Genomic DNA, 7237 nt, shown 5'->3' on the forward strand with positions numbered 1-7237 from the left:
ACACATAGATATAAATTGATAATCAACATAACAAGTATTCTCTATTCATCGGATCCTAACAAACACAACATATAGAAATACAGATAGATGATCTTGATCATGTTCGGCAGCTCACAAGACCCGATAATTAAGCACAATGAGGAGAAGACAACTATCTAGCTACTGCTATGGACCCATAGTCCAGGGGTAGACTACTCACACATCACTCCGGAGGCGACCATGGCGGCGTAGAGTCCTCCGGGAGATGATTCCCCTCTCCGGCAGGGTGCCGGAGGCGATCTCCTGAATCCCCCGAGATGGGATTGGCGGCGGTGGCGTCTCTGGAAGGTTTTCCGTATCGTGGCTCTCGGTACTGGGGGTTTCGCGATGAAGGCTATTTGTAGGCGGAAGAGCAGGTCGAGGGGCGTCACGAGGGGCCCAGATGACAGGGCCGCGCGGCCAAGACCTAGGCCGCGCCGCCCTGTGCTCTGGCCGCCTCGTGGCCCCACTTCGTTGACTCTTCGGTCTTCTGGAAGCTTCGTGGCAAAATAGGACCCTGGGCGTTGATTTCGTCCAATTCCGAGAATATTTCCTTACTAGGATTTCTGAAACCAAAAACAGCAGAAAACAGCAACTGACACTTCGGCATCTTGTTAATAGGTTAGTTCCAGAAAATGCACGAATATGACATAAAGTGTGCATAAAACATGTAGATATCATCAATAATGTGGCATGGAACATAAGAAATTATCGATACGTCGGAGACGTATCAGGGGGTAGATACATGATTTGTCTAGTCTGAATATGTCTAGACCTTGTTTATCAACGTTAATGTTTACTATATGACATAAGAAGACTATGTGCTTTGGTTTTTCATTTTTTCATTTTTTTATTTTATGTCCATATGAATCTTGGTCAAATCCTTGATTTGACCAGGATTTAAACAAGTTTAAAACATGAAAATGAAAAGGTAAGCCTTGATCCTTCTTAGTCACTCTAAAATGAAGCTTTTGACATGTTCATGAAATTTCCATGTTTGAAACCCAAAACGGCTTCTCTTCATGCTAGACTTCATAAGATCGACATGGGGTAGATACATGATTTGTCTGGTTTGGATATATCTAGACCTTGTTTATCAACTTGAATGCTTACGATATGACACAAGAAGACTATGTGCTTTTGTTTTTCATTTTTCTGATTTTTTTAATTTTGTGCCCATTTGTATGTTGGTCAAATCCTAGGGTTGACAATGATTTAAACAAGTTTAAAATATGAAAATGCAAAGGTAAGCATGGATCCTTCTTAGTCACTCTAAAATGAAGCTTGTTGGGAGGTTTTTGAATTTCTATGTTTGAAACCCAAAACCAATTCTCTTCATGCTTGACTTCATAAGACAGAGTTTAGGGGTTAGGGGTATAGATACATGATTTGTCTGGTTTGAATATGTATAGACCTTGTTTATCAACTTGAATGCTTACTATATGACATAAGAAAAACTATGTGCATTGGTTTTTCATTTTTGTGATTTTTTTAAATTTTGATGCCCATTTGAATCTTGGTTAAATACTAGGATTGACCAAGATTTAAACAAGTTTAAAACATGAAAATGAAAAGGGAAGCATGTATCCTTGTTAGTCAGTCTAAAATGAAGTTTTTGGGAGGTGTTTGAAATTTCCATGTTTGAAACCCAAAACCACTTCTCTTCATGCTTGACTTCATAAGACATAGTTTAGGGGTTAGAGGGTAGATACATGATTTGTATGGTTTGAATATGTCTAGACCTTGTTTATCAAATGTAATGCTTACTATATGACATAACAAGACTATGTGCTTTGGTTTTTCATTTTTCTATTTTTTTTTGGAATTTTCTGCCCATTTGAATCTTAATCAAATCCTAGGTTTGACCAAGATTTAGACAAGTTTAACACGTGAAAACGAGTAAGTAAGCTTGATAATCCCATTTGTTGACTCATTTAACTAGTTAATCCCATTTGTTGACTCTCTGTTGACCATCCACTTGAGGTAAAACTGAGCATATTGCACTAGCGAGTATTAGACTCGAGTATGCGTGTTGCGGTGCAGAAGTGGAAGACGTGCAATTGTTGACGCGTAGACGCGGGTCGCGGTGCAAAAGTCGAAGACGTGCAATCGTGGACGCGTGTCGCGTTGCAGAAGCCCAAGACGTGCAGACGATCAATGGTGGACGCGTAGGACGCGGGTTGCATTAACCACCCCTCGCCTTTATATACGCCTCCTCGCACTCTCTCTGTCACTCTCACTAGCTCATGCAACGCCTCCTCTCACGTCCCATCATCATCTTCTCCAAAGAGAAAAACCCTCTCCCTCTCTGCCGGCGAGATGATGTGCAAGGAGAATGCGAATCCCATCGTCCATGACGCCGTCGGCTCCAAGCGCGACGCCTCCCTCTTCGATGCCGTCCCCTCAACGGCCGTCGCCGCCGCCGGTGGCGGTCGGATCCCGCCGGGATGGGACCCCTATGAGGAGGTGCCGTACATCCCGCCTCCGAACCCCTACGACACCTGCATGGACGACCCATGGAACGAGGTAACTATGGTTTGCTCCCTTTTTTTGTTCCCCATTCCTCTTTGAACCCTATTTTTGCTGGTTCCCTAGTAACTATTAGTGCCGATCTGTAGATGGATGAGTATTGGGTTAATATTTGCGCCGATTTTATTCCATTTTGCTTTGACCCCTTCTTGATTTCGTCGAAGATTTGGAGTTCAGCCGTTCGTTTAATTTATGCAAGTAATAATGAGATCTCAATCAGTTAATTTATGCAAGTAATCATGGGATCTCAATCAGTTATTTTATGCACGAATCAAAAGATATCAACCGTTTAATTTTGCAAATAATCTGGAATCTGTTCAAATTCAGATCTGGAATCTGTTTCTTTGCCTATGATGAATCGTTGGGCACAAATTTTCTGAGAGTGGGTTCAGCGAACCATTGCTGTGTACAAATCTGTTGTGCATGAGCTTTGGTTCGCTAACACCATCCCTGTAGACATATAATCGTCTCCACTCTAACTGAGGCTGGCTCTGTTTTTCCTTACTTTGTTATCATGCACGTTAGACATCGTTGCAACTCCTTCACTCAAGTTCCAGTTTGATATGGATCGGGTGTACGCAGCGACGTCGGCAGCGACGACGAGGACCATGACACCAAGACTCGCCAGTCTTTGCGGAGGCTGCAGGTCGGCCAGTACGTCTCCTACCTCGACGTCGCCAAGGGTGTCTACAGGTGCCCCTTCTGCACTAGGAGACTCGGCGGCACTGACTTCAACTGCCTCCTCACGCATGCCGAGAACATCGGCAATACCAACCCCAAGGTCGGCGCGTCGGTGAACCCCCACTCCTTCCGCGCCAAGCACATGGCGCTCGGCATGCACCTCCGCAGCATCCAGCGGGTGGAGATCTCCGCCGGGCGCATGCCTCCGCTCAAGCCCAAGGCTCCCAAGGGGAGCAACAAGTGGAGGCAGAGGCAGATGGGGTAGGCGGAGTCCTGGACGTGTCTTTCGCTGCAAAGCAGCTTCTATTTTGTTGTTAGCTAGGGATCCCTTGTTGTTATGTTGTTAGTATGATGGTGTTGTGAAGAACCTCGAACCTGTTACTATGTTGGCTGCTGTGTATGCAGCTTATTATCTAGGGAGGGATCCCTATTATCTATCCCTATTCTACTATATTTTGTTGGCCCTACTTTGTTTTCTCGATTTACTATGACTGTGAATTTGTCGTTCATTACCCTGGAGATTTGCTTCTAGATTTAACTACATACATATGGACCAGAGGGAGTACTAGATTTGCTGCCATATTGGGCAAACAACGAGGGCCAAAAGGCACAAATAATTGAAGAAAGACAGAAATGCAAGCTTCTCTAGATTTGATACTAATTTGGTTAAAAAGACAAAGAGACAGAGGGGGAAAAGGTGCTCTTAAAAATGCCAATTCGCGCCGAGAGAGACAGAACCCAGCTCCTGCTGACGTACAACCAAACGCGGTCTCGTCCTGTCCCACGCGGTCCCTTTCTACTAGCCCCACACGTCAGCACGGAACGGTCAACTAAACTAGAATCCTCCCGTCTGAGCTCCTTCTGCGGGTTGCAAATAAGGGCTTGGCGAAAACTGAGGAAAAACGTAAGGCAATCTTATTGACTAATATAGCTACTTAATTAATAAAAGGATTAGCTACAACGTGCTCAGTTTGCCCATTTATTAAGGTATAAGACTGGCAGGAGAGAAAGTAATCGCTAGTTTCCTCATTTTGCCCCTGCATGCTCGCACGATTAAAGCACCTTCCGCACGCGCTGGACTCCTCGTTTCCTTAAACCTCCTCGTTTCTCGGGATAGACCAACAGTTTTTTAGGATCTTGGGTTAATGTGGCCAGGTTTCGACTTTCGACTAGTGGAAACAGGAAAGCAGGTGCAAATTAGGGAGATAACTGAACCACAACCACCCGCGCCTTAAGCGTCGAGTAATATCGGGAAAAAATGCGCCGTAAGTAGTGAGACGGAGGGAGTAGTTCACAATTCCAATACGGAGTATAATTTTACCTGCCATATTTTCTTAATTTTTGTGCAGTCTACAATATATACTAAGATTTTCACATTGAGATTTTGCACGTAGCAGGATATTTTTCATTGGTTTCGAAACTTAAAACTATGATTACGATTTGACAAGGGCTCCCATCAGTATGGGGTGAACAAGCCCTCCCATCAGTATATCAGAGGAATTTGACAAGGGCTACAGGACGACTAGATACATCACCAAAAAGGTGATGCATGTCTCCTTCACCAAAACAGCTGAAACAAGTACATGAACGCAAGTACACCACCATAATAATACTACTACATCAACACAAGTACGAGTAATATAATAAAGTAAGAGTACTACTCCCTCTAATCTAATTTAAACCAAAATAAAACTTAAACTTCATCCTAAATTTGAACTAGTGCCTCGTCCTCGTTCTTCGCTCATTTTCTGATCCAAGACGGCGCAGAGTGCCAGAGTGCATGGCACGGAACTCTTCATTGGCGGTCAAAAAATTTGAATTTAGGCCGCATGTCACACGTTGACATGCAAAACGTGCATGTCACCTGGTGGTGGTAGGCAACTACCCTCATTTACGGCGGCGTAGGCGACTGGACGCCGCGTGGCCAGCCGCTGCCTCGTGGCCGCCTCGGTTTCCACGCGGGAGACCATTAAACGCCGACGACCAACCTTCCCGCGTCACGGTTAGCGACTATGACTATAAGGGCAAAACGCTAAACTCTCTCGTTCCATTCACTTTCTTCCTCTCTCCACCTAACAAACATTTGTTCGTCGCTCTCTCCTCCAGCAATGTCTTCAAAATTCAGGTCGTCGGCGGTCAAGTACGCGGAGAAAAAACGCCGGCTCGAAATTTCGAGAGACGCTTCCAGAAACCAAGTGGGCTCGCCGTCGCCGCCGCCGCCGCCGAAACGCGTCCGTGCTGTGCTCACCGGGTTAGTTTCCTTCGCCATGTACTTTCGTTTCTTCTTCCCGGGCTCAAGCTCTTTAAGAGTCTCTATGGTTATACATCTTAAAGGGTTGGAAGTTCCAACGACGCCCGTACTGCACCAACTTCCACGACCAAGGAATCATCGTCGTCCGATGATTTCAACCCGGCCCTACCCCGGCGAAATGAGGTAGCACCAAGCACCGTGTAGTTATCTTCTTCTTCTTCCTTTGCGCTTACTTGCTACCGATGATTTCGCCCTGAAGGAAGCGGCGCCGACTATCGACACCACTGTCGCCATCTTGATGGAAAAAAACGAGGAGCTCAGCTTAGAGTGTGATCGCCTCCGAGACGATTTGGCTGCCAAGAAGAAGAATTCGAAAACTCTTGTGGAGCTCATTTGCAGCCTTCGCAATGAGCGCGACATGTTGAAGAACGAGCTGATTAAGCAGAAAGAGAGGAACATTGCATCAGCGGAGGAAGCCAGCAGCATACTCAAGACTGTGTGCCTCGGAAGAGACAAGTCTGATATAGAGTACAAAATCCTTCTTCAGGATAAAGTAGAGCTCCAAAAGTTGATCCTTGAATATGCTGACATCGCCATCCTTGCCCTTCTCGATAAGCAGAAGGCACAAGATAAGTTGATGCACCTGATGTTGGAGAGCTGCAGTGAAAGAGAAGAGACATTGAAAGAAGTGAGCAGTTTGGTGGGATACATGAGTGACGTCGGGCGAACTTCGCAGAATCCGCCCCGGCTGACCTCAAATTCCAGCGGAACCAGCTTTCAGCAATGCATGTTATGCGCACCTACAACTTCTACTCATTGATTAGAGGTCGCACGACATGGCATTTTCCCTCGAAATAGTAGTACTGTACTAATAGTTGTACTACTTAGTATGTACCTTTTTGTAAAATAATTTCTTACATGTATTAGAAACTACCCCTCTCCTTTCTGGATGCACCGGGACATTGTCATCCGGCCCTCTTACGGACAAACCCCCTCGGGAAGGACAGTATATTTTGCACATTTCGCTACTAGTACTTCTAATTCCACCGCTTATTTTTCTAATCCGTTAAATCGTTAATTAGATGACCAACTGATGGAAGCTGCGATACATTAGACCAACAAGTGGTGAATTGTGCAAAAGATATGTCCGTGTTTTATGCAAAAGAGTGATATGGGGATCTGGTGGAATCTTGAATTTCCTCTTCAGTGGTAGGCATGCTTCACTTATAGCTGGAGTACATTGCGGACCTGGTGCATTTCGTCAGTACCGATCAACTATTTTTGCTTATCCGGGAAGAAAAGGTAGTACTAGCCTTTTCAGTGAGATGTCTTTTCAGTGCTACGGAGTTGTCTGTTCACTGCTTGCTTTGTCTGTCGGTGACTTTGCCAAGCTGACTTTGCCATGACTTTGGGTGACTGATATGTGGACCATTCTCTCAAAAAAAAAGATATGTGGACCACAGTTGTAAGTGACTCAAAGTCACTGACTTGGGGGACTCCTGAATGCTTCGTATATTTCTGACGGTTTCTGAATTATGTACTCCGTACAACTTTTGTAATATTGGTCAAACTAGTTTTGACCAGGGTTTGTGTAGGGTGGTTTTTTTTGGTTGGTCCAAATGGTGTTGTGTGGTCCAAATGTGATGTATCATCACACCACCATGTGCCCCCCCCACCCCACCCCTAGGTTTTGGTAATGCCATTCTGATACATGCTTCTTAGAAGGAGTACATTTTTTCCGTTAGGGCATGACAATTT

Source organism: Lolium perenne, chromosome 3 (genome assembly GCF_019359855.2).
Source record: "Lolium perenne isolate Kyuss_39 chromosome 3, Kyuss_2.0, whole genome shotgun sequence".
NCBI lineage: Eukaryota > Viridiplantae > Streptophyta > Magnoliopsida > Poales > Poaceae > Lolium > Lolium perenne.